The sequence below is a fragment of the Rattus norvegicus genome, chromosome 11 (assembly GCF_036323735.1).
Source record: "Rattus norvegicus strain BN/NHsdMcwi chromosome 11, GRCr8, whole genome shotgun sequence".
Lineage (NCBI taxonomy): Eukaryota > Metazoa > Chordata > Mammalia > Rodentia > Muridae > Rattus > Rattus norvegicus.
Window position 1 is genome coordinate 79,740,778 of NC_086029.1, and position 15,927 is coordinate 79,756,704.

The 15,927-nt window shown below is 44.7% G+C and overlaps 1 protein-coding gene across 4 annotated transcripts in view; it reads left to right on the forward strand.

Annotated features, from left to right (window-relative positions):
* Kalrn (kalirin, RhoGEF kinase) overlaps positions 1-15,927 on the forward strand; it is a 605,866-nt gene that overhangs the window by 37,433 nt on the left and 552,506 nt on the right. The window lies entirely within an intron of this gene.

A 15,927-nucleotide genomic window follows, 5' to 3' on the forward strand; every position in this document is an offset into this window, starting at 1 on the left:
GTGCCTCCTTGGTGGGGTGTATGTTGGAGGCTGGGGGGCAGGCCTGACACACTTGTGAGTGAATCTTCATCAGTTGCAGCGGAAGCCTGCAGCTCCTCTGAGCAGCCCACATCCCCTGTTGTGGAGAACACAGTCAGTCCTCTGTACTTCCCCATTCCCGAGCCTTGCATTGCTGGTGTTTTAAATGATCTTCTCCAGGGTCTGGGAACACAGATGTCTGTTGGGGACAGACCACAAGTGCACTGATTAAAATGGCCCATGATGGCTGGCTGGTGGTGGTAATGGTGGTGGTAGTGCATGCCTTTAATCCTAGCACTCGGGAGGCAGAGGCAGGCACAGGCAGATCTCTGAGTTTGAGGCCAGTCTTGTCTATAGAGTGAGTTCCAGGACACAGAGAAACCTGTTTTGAAAACAAAACAAAAACAACAAAACAAGAAAGAAAGAAAGAAAGGAAGAAAGAAAGAAAGAGAGAAAAAGAAAGAGAAAGGAAGAAAAGGAAAAGAAAGGAAGGAAGGAAGGAAGGAAGAAAGGAAAGGAAAAGAAAGAAAGGAAGGAAGAGAGAAAGAGGGAGAGAGAGAGGGAGGGAGAGAGAGAGAGAGAGAGAGAGAGAGAGAGAGAGAGAGAGAAAGAGAGAGAGAGAGAAGGAAAGAAAGAACACTAAATGATGATGGACCATCCCTAGGAGGTGAGGGGTGAGGTGGAGGACTCTATGTAAACTACAGGGCGGTGCCACACCTGAGAGGACAGCAGGTACTAATTGGTTTCAGCTGATACAGAACATGTAGGAATGTGGGCCCCATCCTACTGTAGGTGCTTCTGGAAGGGCTGCAGATACGCTCTCTCTTTGTGAAGTGGCCAGGTTTTCATGTATGGACTCTAATTCAGTTAAAGTCTATTATGATGAAACAGTCTATTTGTGGATGAGTTTGACTTTTAGATCTCCAGCTTGAAACTTTTTATTCTGGTCCAAACTCAGATTTTACAGATAAACAAAACAAAACAAAACAAAACTGAGATCCAGAGAAACTGAGCTTCTAGTTCGAAGTTAGGGAGTTGGTGAAGGGGAATTCCTTCCTCGGGCCTCTGACTAGGCATTGCCTATGCTGGCTGTGCTGGCCAGGGGAGCGTAGACCTGAACTATTGCTGTCACTGCTTCTCTGCTTTTGTGAAGGACTGGAGACATCTAGGGGTGCTGAGAAGGCTCCTGCAAATAGGAGCTTAGGGAGAGGTAGGGCGGGGAGGGGCTGGCTCTACACTCCTGAGGATGTAGTGTATCTCCCTCTTCTTTTCATGACAAGTTTACATGTCATGACACCCGGGAACACACTTGGGGATCACCCTTGATTGTCTCTACCCTTTCTCTGGAATTCCTCAGTTCCAAACCCCCTTTCTAGCCCTGCTGCCACGCTCTCTTTCCAGGAGTTTCATGACACAGCAATGAGACGAGGCTTCGGGCCTGACTCGTCTGTCTGCTTTCTCCATCGTTGTCTGACAGACCTTTGTGAGCACAGGCTTGGGTCTTGGCGTCTTCTCACTTAGTGTGGGAGTAGGGCATCCTAGATTCTCAAGTGCTGTGGTGAGGAAGCCCTGTTTGTCAGACCGGCTCGTCAGACTGGCTGCTCGCACATCCAGCACCACCAGGTGGAGCTTGTGATGGCTGGGGTAGTTTCCCTGACTTCGCTGGGCTTTTTATGCTGGGAAGATTTTTATATAGGATTGCTTTGAGGAACAAATGTGAGGATCCCTGTAAGTCACTCGGCATGGCACATACTACTTCTCAATGAAAAGAGCAACTCAGGGATCTTGTAGCTATGGCACCATTGCCTATCCCATACGTTAACCTCTTGCACATATCTAGCAGGAATTTCTGGTTTTCTGTTCTCTAGTATACACATTTTCTGTTGTTGGTTTGTTTTGTTTTGAGGCCAAGTCTCAAACTGACCAACTTCAAATTCTATGTATCTGAATTTGACCTTGAACTCCTGATCCCCTTGGCTGTACTTTCTAAATATTGGGATTATACATATGTAACCCCCATGCCTGACTTTGCTCTTGGGCATACTTTGATGCATAGATGTTTGTGGTTTTGCCTTCATTTTCTCTCTCAGTATGAGCTCTCTGAGAACAGGATGCAGGTTTGACCTTCCCTGCGCCATACCGAGAGCTACAGACACTCAGGAAATGCTTGTGAAGTAGATGCTACTCTCGGTGGAATGGCTGCCTGGACTTGGTACCCTATTGATGATTTATTGATAACGCCTCTCTATAAAAAATAGTCTCACTGGGGTTGGAGACTCAGTGTTTAACAGCACTGGCTATTCTTCCAGAGGACCTGGATTTGACCCCTAGAACCCACACGGTGGCTTACAACTCTCTGTAATCCCAGTTACAGAGGATCTGATGTCCCATCCATTCTGGTCTCTGTGGGCACTAAGCATGCACATAGTATACAGGCACAGAGGCAGACAAAATACTTGTACACATAAAAAATAGTTTCAAGGATACTGGGAACTATTGTATGTGGGGACACAGTTCAGGCCTTCATGGGTGCTACATTGAAACAGGGAAACAAAGTGCGTGTGGTAGGGTGGTGACACGGCAGATGCAGAATGTGACACGAGGAGGCACAGAGTGTATGCCTGGCACCTTGCAGAGGAACTGAACATGCTCTTAATATCTCAAGGGCTCCCGGCAGAAGGACTGTTTGACCCGAGACTAGAACAGTCAATAGAACCTTGACTCAAGACCGTGATTAACCACGATGTAACTGCTTTAAGTGCTGGTTCAACAAATATTGTTTATTTCTGTCCACTTTACAAGCCCTTATTCAAAATGCGTCGTGAGTACCAGATTTTTCTGTCTCTGGTTGGGACTTGGACAAGGGCTATTGATTGTGGGTGGAGTTTAAACGTCATAGCAGAGAGCCGAGGCAGGGTAAAGCAGGGGGCTTTATTCCTTTCTCTGAGGCTGGGGGAGGGGAGAATCCTAGCGTACTTAGAAATGATAATGACATACTCTCATGCTGTCAGGGCGAGGTCCACTGTTTTCGTATGTTTCCTGCTTATTCTGCAGCTTCAGCTGTGCAGAACTGGGCAGGGAAACTGGAAGCAGGAAATGGCCCGAGTGCTCCTCCGACCATCCTGAAGGTTCTTTTCTTTGGGTCTGGCTGAAAGATTATGGTAATAGATGTGATGTGCAGCTGCAGAGGAAGCAAGGATTTTTTTTTTAAATCAAGAAGAATTCAGAGATCAAGAAGCACATGCGAAACCCAGGCGTGATGGTGCATGCTGTAATTCTAGCACTTGGAAGGCTGAGGCAGGATGTTCTCCTGGCGTCTGAGGTCAGCCTGGTTATACAGTGAATTCTAGGTCAACCTCGGCTTACAAAGACTGTCTCAAAAAAAAAAAAACAAAAACAAAAAACAAAACAAAACCCAAAACCGTATTGTTGTATTACAATAGAAATACGTTTTAGTGACGCTTCCTTATTCTTTTGAAGAAAGCTACTTTGGAACTTGTGTTCTCCCAGACCCCTTTCTTAACTGTTGGAAACTGCTACTTTGTTTTTGACCACACCTAACATGAAGAACCCGGCATCCAAGGCAACTGCTGCCACCTAGTGGCAGAGAATCCACTAGTGGGACTTGGAACTGGATGGGTACAGATATTGAAAACCAATTCTGTCCCTGAATGGACCACATAATATTAGAAACGTTAGAGATCTTAAAAATTGTGTGGATTTTATTTGGAATGAAGCCAGCATGCTTTTTAAAAACATTTTCGTACTCTAATACTTACAATGACAGGGAACTCTTGATTTTCCACTACATTGTTACCATTCGTTCTACCAGTTAAAATGTGTGTGCGTGCGTGTGCGTGTGTGTGTGTGTGTGTGTGTGTGTGTATACATACATATATATACATATATATGTATAACATTTTAAAGGAAAATATCATTTTTATTTATTTATTCTATCATTTTGCCTCTGGAAATTTCCATGATGGATTAACTGCCTTAAAAAGTTTACTCTGCCTTATCTATATAACCCTTCAAATATTTGAAGGGACCACGTTGTGCCTGCAATCTTGTCTTGAGGTTAAACAGTGACAGTTCTGTCAATCATTACTATGCAAACCTTTCCAGAATTTCTGGTAGCCATTTGTTTCCTGCCTTCACATCGTTGGTGTCCCCGCCTAATTGTGTTGCTGGGATTGGACCCAGCTCAGCTCTCCAGGTGTCACCAGTGTAGTGACGCCCCGGTATTCACAGGCTGTCCAGACATCTGGGACACTCTCTGTACCACGAGTTAGCACTTTTGCTAACTTTCCATAGTGCTGAACTTCGAATAATGAAAAACCAGTGAATTTTGTATAATCTTCTATATTCTTGAACTTTTCCCCTTTGGATAAAAGCAAGACTTAAAAAATTGTAATTATTCAATTAACCTACATTCCGAATTTCAGATATTGCTAGCAAAGCCATAATTCTCTTGCAGTGAATGGCAGCTCAGGCTCTATCTGGGAACAGGCCTCCTGTGACTGGGAAACCCTGTGGGCATCATTGTGCGTTTGCACTTAGCTTGTGCCTAGTCCGAGGTCACCATATCATGTTTTATATCCTTCAACTTCTCTTCATGTAGCATGCTGTGAAAATATTCCGTGTAGTTATAGTTTCTCTAGTGTAAATATTTCATAATTGCTTTGGCAATTGCATCCTAGAAACCGTCCTGCTCTGGAGAACATTTGTCAGCCAGCATGCGTCTGGTATACAGTGTCTCAGTAAGGTAAATACAAAAGGTAAGGATGGCTTTCAGGATGATGCGTGCATTGCTTTAAAAGGTAGATCTCCAGACATAAAGTTTGACCCTGTTAATTTTGTTCATGTGTTCAAATTTGCCAAGAGGCTTATGTCTTTATCTTGGCCATTTGTTATAGTATTGAGTTCACTGTACCAAGTTCGTATCATCGTCCATACTACAAGCTTAACCTTTGGCCTCTGTATCTGAGGAAATAATGTTTTTAAAGAAGCTAAACAAACAGTTGAGGGGGCAGTGTTGTGGTGTCTGTGGCCGCCACCAGAGAGCCCTGTTCCACACAAAGTGCTTCTTCTCTTAATGAACACTTGTGTCTTATAGCTCATTTGCATTTATTCCTCTCAACTTACCCTTACTCAATTCTTACCATCTTATCTACAAGAATATCTTGGAGGACATTTGCCAAAGGCTTAGCAGAGATCCGGATAATGTTCTGTGACATTCTCCTGTCCGCTGTCAGGGGCCTATCATGGAGTGAAGTCAGTGTGAGTGTCATTCAAAGTAGGTCCTGGTCACTATTCAAGGAGCAGTGTGTTTATGTCCTTCCAGGTAAGAAGGCATCCAGTCCCAAAGATACCAGAAAGAAATAGCCATCTATTCCCGACCGTCTTACCTGTGTGCTCCGTGTCTAGCCATTTCCAAAGGAAGCGGATGGCTGAGATATAGCGGCTTCCATATGCACTCAAGGTTCTTGTTTCCAATGTCCAAATGCTGACAGGACACACAGGTATACTGAGTCTGTTCACACAGACAAACCCCCGAGTCTGGCATTCATAGTCGTCTCATATGCTCCCGCCATCTGAAAGCGGTAACAGGGTATTCTTTCAGCCATGGGCCTTGCTGAGTTACTCTGTATTACCTAGAAGAGGACAGGGGATGATGGGTAGGTCCCAGCTCAGTTTTGCCCAATGTTGGAACTTGTTACAATGTTACACTCTTCAAACTCCTCTGATGACAGAACCTGAGTCCTGGGGGAGTAGGTATTTATACCAGCAGGGTGATGTGTTCCACAGTTCCCATGCTCCCTAGATTGGGGTACCACTACCCTTCTGGAAGTTGCCACACCTGGACTTTCACTGAAGAGAAGATACGGTGTTCCTTTATTTTTAGGGCAGTTAAGATGGGAAACAGAACTTCAGGTATCCATGATGCCATTGCTAAGGAAAAAGTTACTTCAGTTTTGCTGTTACTAGAAAATTGCTTTTTTCCTTAAGTGAGCTTAGGAAATGTGCCAGGCAGAGTTTTGGCCAGGTAACTGTTCAGAACCCCACAGGTAGTCTTATTTGAGATGGAATGGTGGTGTCTGTTCTGATTCAAAGGAGAAAAACAGAAGAAACGAGATTCAAAACAAAGCCAAACCCAAACGGACAAAATGAAATCCCTTGCTCTTTCTTTTTACTTAATTTAGACAAAATAAATAAAAAGAAACCCAAACCAAGCAACCAGCAAATAAACCTAAACCCCAAAACAGGTGAGCCCTGCAAAACAGAAGTGACAGAAGGCACAGACTGTTGTCCCTTTGTATTCAAATGCAGCAGTGCATTGTGGGAAGCTCTTGGTGTGATGGCAGGCAGCAGTGGGTGGGATCAAAGAGGTTCAACTTCAGAGGCATTCATAGTCTGACAAACAGTCTGCAGACAGCCAGGGTGCAATGAACTAGTCAGATTTTTCTCTTGAATAAGCTGGGCTCGTATTTGATAAACCCCCCTTATAAGGAAAACCACCTTTTTCTACACCCCCCGCACTCCCCTCAATGTAGGGATGGCAAACAGAGTCAAGGTTTCAGCTGCTTAGTTCAAGTTAAACAAACCCACCCTAGACAAACCTGCATTCCTCTCTCTGAAAGATTGTATCTGCTTGACCTCTTGCTTTGGTCTGGTCCATTCCACTCCTCCTTTTATCCCTTTCCCCCTAAAATAAACTCTTTAATTGCGGATTTATATCTTGTGTTTATCTATGGGGTGAGTAATTGCCCCCTTACTCCCCGTTCCAGGTACATTCTCCTCATGGTCTGGCTGTTGTTAAGGGGTTAGACTAAGTGCATTGTCACTGCCAGGACTCTACAGGGCAAGGACCTTAGACTGTGGCTGTGTTTGGACTACTTCAGGGTCTCACTGAAGCCCTGGCCCAGAGCCGAGAAGTCCAGGAACTGCCTTATGTCACAGGAGTAAGACCCCATCTGTATGGGGGAATGGGACAGGACAAATGGAGGTCTGGGGAAGAACGTAAGATGCAACATTGTAAGTCAAAGTTGATACTGAAAATTAAGTTCCAAAGCCAGATGCTTCCTGCCTCTTCCCGTATCCCCAGCCCCGGTGCCCCAAGGATGTTCCAAGGCATGTTGAGTGACCCAGGATCGGCTTGGCCCTGTCTAGCTGCTCCATCCCCCGCAACCCTCTTTTATCCGGAGTTACTGCTGCAGACTGTCGATGCCCTTGAGAGCTTAGAGCTTGTGATTAGCAGCCAGGGTGTTCTGTTCTTTCCTAGATTCTCAGCCATGGCTCAGGATGTGATTCAGAGTGAGTGGCCACATAGTAAGTGCTTGCTGAACAAGTGAGAGCTGCTCTCCATTCATTCTCTATTTATTCTTTCAAAGATAATTCTCAGCCAGAAGCTTGACGTTGGGCGACGAACAGGAAGGAGCTGGCTGGACAGAAGGACATAGGGAGAGAGCTTAAATGTCTTATGGTCCTGTGGACGTCCAGTGTGGGGCTCAACTTAGTGGGCCTGAGAAGGTTTCCTGTGGGTCTGGAGAGTTGGATGAAGGCAGTGTGGGAACAACCTTTCCAGAGCCTGTGAAGATCATGTGCAGTGGTCCCACGGGAAGAGACAGCTTAGCAGGGGATGTAAGGCTGGCAACATCATCGTGATCACCACAGTCTTGTACTCTGTGGGGTGTATTATTTTATTTTTTAACTTAGTTAAGTGTCACTAACATCCTTCGTATTTTGTGCAAAAATAGAGGCACGGAAACATGGAGTGATTTGACCCATATCACATGACTATGGGTGGTAGCATTGGTGTCCGAGAGTGGTTGGCTCCAGAATAGTGATAAATCATAAGTTAGCCAGTGTCTGACTGTCTGTCTGTCTGTCTGTCTGTCTGTCTGTCTCTGGCCCTCCCCCTCTCTGTATGTGTGTGTTTCTGTCTGTCTGTCACTTCACCCCTCTCTGTATGTGTGTCTATCTGTCTGTCTGTCTGTCTCTGTCCTCTCTGTATGTGTATGTCTGTCTGTCTCTGTCCCTCCTCCCTCTCTCTGTATGTGTGTGTTTCTGTCTGTCTGTCTGTCTCTGTCCCTCCCCCTCTCTCTGTATGTGTGTGTGTGTCTGTCTGTCTGTCTGTCACTCCACTCCTCTCTGTATTCCCCCATGGGAATCTTGGCATGCAATTAGATATGGCTAGGTTTTGGTGGTAGCAGTCAACTTAGAGGATGTCTAGTTGACACTGACAGAGCTTCTGGCATGTTCTTACTGTTGAGTCTTTTCTTTCCTTGCCTCTGTGGATGGATCTGCTTTGTCTTGTTCCTTGTGAACAGGCCTGGAGCTGCAAGAATGGCTCCTATCACTTGGAACGATTGCTGGGGCTGCACCTCTGCAGGACTGGGTGAAGAATAGATGAGTTGATTGGCAACTTGGCCTTGAGCAATTGGCCAGGGGTAGAAATGGAAGAAAGGACTGATTCTGCCTTTTCTCTACCTACTTCAGAACCGACGGTCCAACCCCAAGTCTTCAGGGTCCTGTGGCAAGTCATGGTGCCCAGATCTTGCCCCCTGTGCCTTATAAATTTCTCTCCTGTACCAGTAACCACTTCCTCAGAAGCTGTGTGCCAGCAGCAAGGCGGGCAAGCTGGTGTCTTCAGCGTTCTGCTCACTGCCCATCGCTGCCTGCTCCGGAAAAGCACGTGAGCCGCACATTGGTGTTCGGAAAAATTAATGTTTTCAAGATGCGCTCCGCAGTCTTAGCACGTCTGTGCCTTTTTCTTTCACCAGCTGAAAGAAAAGAAGCATTCTTAGACAATTACTCCCCAAGGGAGCCCAAGGACTGGCTTTGTTTACCGAGTGTTTTTAGTTACAACACATGAAGGTCTGGGGATTTTTGGCTTTGAGTTTTTTTTTCTTTCTTTCTTTCTGTTTTTGGTTATAAAGATAGGTAGGTAGAAGATGAGTAGATTCTCAACAGGGTACTTGGAAATTTCAAAATTGTGAAAGGCATGCTCTTACGTGGGTACAGTTTTTGAGTCTTTGAGATAAATAACAGTAAAATATGACAGATGGAATTCAGGCTCTGGGCTTACCTTGGGCCAGCATTGTACCCCTGTTTGGAGTCATCCATCTGCATCTATTTGATGCTACATCTATCCTGAGAGCCCCTTCACTTCCCCTGGACTCCCTGCCCTCACAGTGTCTGTTGACAAATGCACTATGGGAGACACTGCCGTGATCAGAGACTATCTTCCTTTAGCCTGTGCCTCCTGTCACCTTTTGCAGCTCCCCACACCCAGTATATCCCACTGTGAATAGGGATGTGGGGCACTCAAAGCCTGTAGCATAAGGCAGGGATGCTCCACTAGAGAGCGCACGTTCTGACTCTCAGCACCTTATTTGGCAGATGCTACAAAGGGACCAAGCTGCTCTTCCCTCGTTGTTATCCATGTGGCCTCAAAATTATTCTAAAGCTCTACAGCAGTGGTTCTCAACCTGTGGGTCATGACCCCCTTGGGGTCACATATGAGACGTCCTCCTGCAGCTCAGATATTTACATTACAGTTCATAACAGCAGCAAAATCACAGTTATAAAGTAGCAATGAAATAATTTGGTTGGGGGTCACCACATGAGGAATGGTATTAAAGGATCACAGCGCGGTGAAGGTTAAGAACCATTGCTCTAGTCACTTCCTGGGTAGGACTTGAGAAGAAACAATGTTACTCTCACTGACCAACATCTCTTAAGATTTGTAAGCCACAAATAAATGAATAGCCTGAAAGGGACTGTGGTTGCTGCTAAAACTCTTTAAGTTCACAGACCGCTCATCTGGGTTCCTGTGGCAAGTGAAGGCTGTGGGGCTAAGCAGGGGGTGAATGGCGAGTGTCTGATATACCAGTGGAACTTCCTCTAACAGCCACTTAGGTGGATAAGCCTGGTGGTGATTCCAAGTTGGGAGCTGTCTGTAACCATCTCACATTCTGTATCCTGTGAGTGGGGAGTGGAGAAGGAAACTGTTGCCTGGCCCTGAGGGAAAAAAAGATCTGGGTTTCTATTTTTGTCAGCCTGAAATGCTGTGAAAATTGCCAAAGTAACAAATGGCTATGCTACAAAGTTATACCATAAAAGCGTATTAAACACAGATCTCTGAGTGAATTCCCAAGTCCTTAGGGATAACTTCTCTCACCAGTTTGGTGAGTTTTCTATCCGAACTCTCTTGATGCACGCTAAAATAAATATTCGTGTGTGTGTGTGTGTGTGTGTGTGTGTGTGTGTGTGTGTGTGCACTTACAAAGTAGAATAATATAGGTATTGCCATTTATTTTGAAAACCGCATATAGAACATAGAACAGAGCATAGACACCCTTTCATATCGCAATGCATCAAATTACTTGTCCTTATTAAAGGTTTTTAAATACAATGTAGACGTTCGTAGTTTAGCTTAATGAATTATCTATTGTTAGTAATTTGGATTACTCTTTCTTTTTTTGCCTGTTTTTGTTTACTGACCGAATACGTTGCTGTGTGTACAGGTACTGATCCTATAGTAGGTGAGGGTCTTAGCGGGAGAATTGCTGGACTGAAGACTATGCATGCTAGAAATGTTAATAGGTTCTGCCAAGTTGATATCTAAAAATCTTATATCAATCTCCTCTCCAGCATGACTGTGGCCTTTTGTTTGTTTCGTCAAGTGGATTGGTAAAATGTGGCCTGTCGTTACTATTTTTACTTCAAATTTTCCTCATTATAGTTTCCCTCAGACATTTGTATTTCCATGTTTGTGAATTATCTGTTTATATATTTACTTATTTTTAGAGTTTATATTTTATACTGACTACTTTTTCTAATGTTCTAAGCAGTTTCTTATAAGCTAAGAATATTAACCCTTTGAATTATGTATTGAGGCAAATGTGGCAAACATTTGTCTCTTGGGTGCTATTTTGGTACTTGTTCATGTTTTTAAAATTTTTACATACACTTTTTTCTTTGAGAACTTAAAATATATGCAAATATAATGCATTCACAATGTTAAAAATTCAATATTTTAAGTGTTTTTATATAACCCTCTGCCTAGATACTTCCCCAAGGTAACCATTAGTATTGGGTCCTTGTGAATATTCCCAGTGTTTTGTTTTGTGAATGTAGACAGTCTAAATCTAGATGGCACTGATTTCTTATCAAGAGCTGTTTAATATTAACTCTAAGCTAAACAAGCTAAAACCCGAAACCAAAAAATGATGCTCCTAAGGTTTGGGGTTTTGGAATATTTTGAAGTTTCGGATTGGCGATGATCACCTAGTAAATTATATGCCAATACCATAAAACCTAAAAAACTAAAACCAGAAACACTTCTGGTCACAACAACTTGGCTAAAGTATTCCTGTGTACTGTTCTATGTTTTGGGTCTTCAAGTTAATTTAGAGTTTTAGGGGTGGGAGTAGAAGTGCTGGAGATTAAATCTAAGGCCTCACTCAGGTAAGGCAGATTCTGTACCTCTGAGCTGCAGCTCCTGCCCTTCAATGATTCATCCTGAGGTCCTTGGCTAACTCACAGAAAGGCTCCTTCCTAATTCTTCCCCTAGAGCCTCGTGCTCTCCCATCAATGACAGTTGAGTGGGCTTTGGGTTTTTGTGCTTCTGTATATCCTCAAGAAATATTGAAAACAGTGTACTCTTCCACATATTTAACTTTTTTAGCGCAAAGTTTAAATAGTTGCAAATAATGTATTTTCTAGCCTGTTGAATATTGTATATAGGCTTTAAATAAATTTTCTTCAAAATCTCGGAGCTGTAGATTTACATGAATTGGAAAACACACATCTCAGGAAAGCAAGCAGCCAAATCAGATGTATTCACTTCCTGTCAGAGACCGGCTGCCTTCTTTTTTTAAAATTCAAGCAAGCATGTTAATTAGACACCCTCTGTGACAGCCCTGTCTTCAGGATTCTAATTCTAAGATCAGTAGACAGGTAGATAAATAGACTAGCCGCGCTCTTTGTCTCCTCGATGAAATGAGGCACAGCCATTTTGCAAGGCTTTTTCATGATCTTACCTCATCTGTGACTTTGCCTGCGCTCATGTACTCACCACCCCCTCGTCTGACTTATCCAGGATACTATAACAAATCCCCCAAACTACATCACTTTAGACACTAGCCTTTCTTATGATGATCACGGGTGACCGGGCAGCTCTGACATATACAGATTCTTTAGGTTCTACTGGGGAGAAGGGATAGCAGGAACCCCCACGAAGGCATGCTGGATGTTGTAGTGAGAATTTTGGACAGAAATAATAATATGCTCTCATTTTAATCCCAGGTGTGGGATGTGGGCTTGCTTCAGACTGTCTACGGCAGCTGACTATGATTTGCCTTGTGCGCCAGGAGGGGCATGATTTTGCCAGCTGCAGATAGTTTTTGTGATTGTATGACATTTGTAATTCTGGGGATTCTTCAGAGGGGAAATAAATGCTACATCCAGGGGTGGGTGCGGGGGGGCGGATAGGGTGTGTTGTTGGTTGGTTTTGATTTGTTAAGTTGTCCGATCCCAAGAAGAAACAATAAAAAGGAAGTAAATATCAGACAGTGAAGATCAAACTTGCCTCAGGGAACTCCCAATCAGCTCCCAATCAGCAGGAAGTAGTCTAACAATAATGTCTGCCCCCTTGCCCCTCTATCCTTTCCCCTCCCCAATCCAGTGTTAGGGAATTGGAAGGGTGGAAGAAAAGGGGTGGAGAAGGGCGGAAGAAAGAACACACAAAGTAACCAAAGTGGCTACAGGGTTCTGTGTATAGATGGGAGTTAGGACTCTGGGGAATTACTATGTAACATGGTTTCCCTCTGTGTAGCTTACACTTCTCATACCATGGTGGGAGACTCCAAGAGCAATTTTATTTATTCTTGACTCTGTTATTTTAAAATGTCTTTTGAAAAGTTAGGCAATATAGTACAATGGTAAAAGTTCAAAATGCACAGGAAGATTCATGGTGAAGAGTGGAGGTCTCCCAGCTGCTGTTCAGCCCCTGATTCCCATGTGATTTGTGTGTTCATCCAGAGAGTAGGGGAAAAAATAAAAGCACGCGTCTCATGCTCCGATACCCAAGTCTATCAATGCTTTCCGTCTTGAGGGTATGTGGTTTGTGTTTCATGATGTCTTTGACGAGGCTTTATTTGTGCATGACACGAGGCTAGGATTGATGGACCTTCAGGGACCCCAGTTCATTGATGCTCACTGCCTGAAGACCTCTGTGGTGCGAGGGCTGTCTACGTGGCTAATCATTTTTAAGAAATGTCAACACAATTCACCTGCTGAAAAATAATTACCACGAATAATAATGATGATAATAATAATTATTACCACCGTTGTTGTTGTTTTGAAACAGTCTCATTCTATAGTCCAGGCTGGCTTGAACTCGTGTTCCTCCTGCCTCAGCCTCCTCGATAAGGAGTTGTAAGCGAGAGTTACACCTCTGTCTGATTCTTCTGTCTTTGGATAGAAGAACTAAGAGACTCGTGAGAAGGCTCAGCAGTTGTAGGTGCTTACCTCGGAGACCGACTTCTTAAATATTGATCGCGGTACACATGTGGCACAAGGAGAGAACTGACTCCTTCAAGTTGTCCTCTGAGACAGACAGACAGATAGACACATGCACCTACACCCACATGCACATGCACACACACATAAAATCAAAATTTAAAGAACAAAGAAAATAAAGAAAATAAGAACCAAGGAATTGGCTAGTATGTAACTGTCATGTTACCTTGGATGGGCATGTATATAAATAGTAGGGATTATTTTTATCAGGTTTAATAGTGAGTTGTTATATATACATATTTTTTAAAGGGGGAAAATTCCCAAGAGGATTTTTTCTTAAAGTGTTGGCTTTAGATATATGCTAACCAAAATGTAACATTTCCTCGGTGACGTGACGAGCCCTTTTTAGTTCCATTGTGCTTCATGCTCACAGCTGTCAACCCTGGTGTTAATAGCATGGTGCTTTGTCTTTGCTGGACTGAATTGGTAGGGTAGGACTTCACAAAGGTTTGGAGGAGATGGAGAAGGGTATGGGGTAAGAGAAAGGAGAGGCCCCTTGCAGGGACCATGTGAGCTTGTTTCTGGGGCAGTGACTGTTAACCTCATGTTCCTGATTCCCTGATGTGACCTAGAGAGTCGGAAGGAGCAGTAAGAGGAAACAAACCTGCTGAGAGGCTAGTAGCCCCTTGGCTTGAGGTGCCCTTACATCATGGCATCACAGCAGTTCCTGCGGGTAAAGAGACTGCTCTCAGTGGGATGGCATGGAGGAGCCATGCTGTTCACGTCACGATGGCTTCTGGGTAGACACAGCCCCTTGAATTGGGTTTTGGACCCTGGTTTCTTAGCCTTCCTTTTGAATTTGAGGTGCTTCAGGAAAGGCTGTCAGCCAGGTGGTCATGTGAGTGTGGAGGGTTGGGAGACTTAGGTGAAGAGACCTGAGCCTTCACTGCAGGTCAACCCTGATGTATAGACTTCACTTGTCTTCTACTGCCTTAGGGTGTCACCCTTTTCCAAAGTGTGACTATTTCTTAAGGGCCTAGTATTAATTTCTTATTAAGACACTGAAGAAGGGATCAGTTTATTATACCTCTGTGCATGGGACCTAGCTCAGAGGAAGCAGACCCAGATAGAGGAACCTTATACGGCTGAGAAACAGCTCTGTCAGTTGGTTGGGCTGTTGGGGTGGTGCCCTGAAGGTGGAGTTTGGTGCAGTGGGGAGCTTCTTGTGGTTTGCTGGAGAAGAAGGAGTCCTCAGAGGAGGACAGGGAAGGGTGAGGGTAGATTTCTTCTACTTGACAGAATGGTTTTAAGCTGGTGCTGTAAGAGGTTTTGTGATCTCTTTCTAGATTAGGAGAGAGAGAGAGATCTCCCTGAGGTCAGTGGTAAACAACGGGAAAGCTACATAAATGGCAGGGTCAGTGCAGGCCAATCAGCCCTGTCTTGAGGTGACATTTAAAGCCATCGTACAGATCGGCAGTGGACCTGGGGCAGAAGGAATGTTTTCTGAAGCTCAAAGGGAGCCAAGGATCAATTGTGTGTCTAAGAGCCATTTTGTCTACCCCTTCCTGTGTGGTCCTCTGCTAGATCTCTCTCTACTTTGGAGAGCCTTCCAGGAGAGAGAACTCAGGGTTCCTCTGTCCTGGACTCCTAGGGTGTGTGGGCAGGCAGGGTACTTTGTGGAGTTTAACCAAAATACTGAAATGAAGCCAGTGCTGAAAGTAAGAGAGGAGAGCTGTGACAGAGCAGACAGATCACCATCAAAGAATCACCCAGGGGAGCTGAGTAAAGATTCAGGCCTCTGGGAGTGCGGCATCTGCATGAACTGCCACCCCTCCAAGGTGAATCTGCTGCCCATTAAACTTTGAGAACTCTGAGATGAGAATGGTGACATTAGCTGGAGAGGCCTCTTGGGAGAGGTGGACTTAGATTTCAGAGTCTGGGTGATAAGTCTTTCAGATATTGTCCTCATGTGAGGACCCAAGGAGTGTGTTCACCTGGGGACACCCGGCTCTCACAGGAGAGGCTGGCAAGCGTCCACACCATTCCCTAGATGGTGTTTCCGAGATGTCCTGACTTCCACTTACCGCTTGGGCAGTATTTGCTGAGGGGACAGAAGTGCTGTGGAAGGTGACTGAGGATGGTGTCTGCCAGAGGGTTTGGTTCATGTTGGAGCCAAAGCACAACTTGCAGGGCAAAATGGTTGGCTGGCTGAGCCTACTTCCTGGTGTGGGGTAGGAGGAGAACACGGTGTCTGTTGAGCAGTCTTCATTCTGGTTCACAGATACCAGCAGCTGTGCCACCTCACGTGTGGCCTTTACTTGCCGGTTAGCTGCACGCATCTGAGGCATGTGGATTGTGCCACTGAGGGAGCAGAGGTCCCGG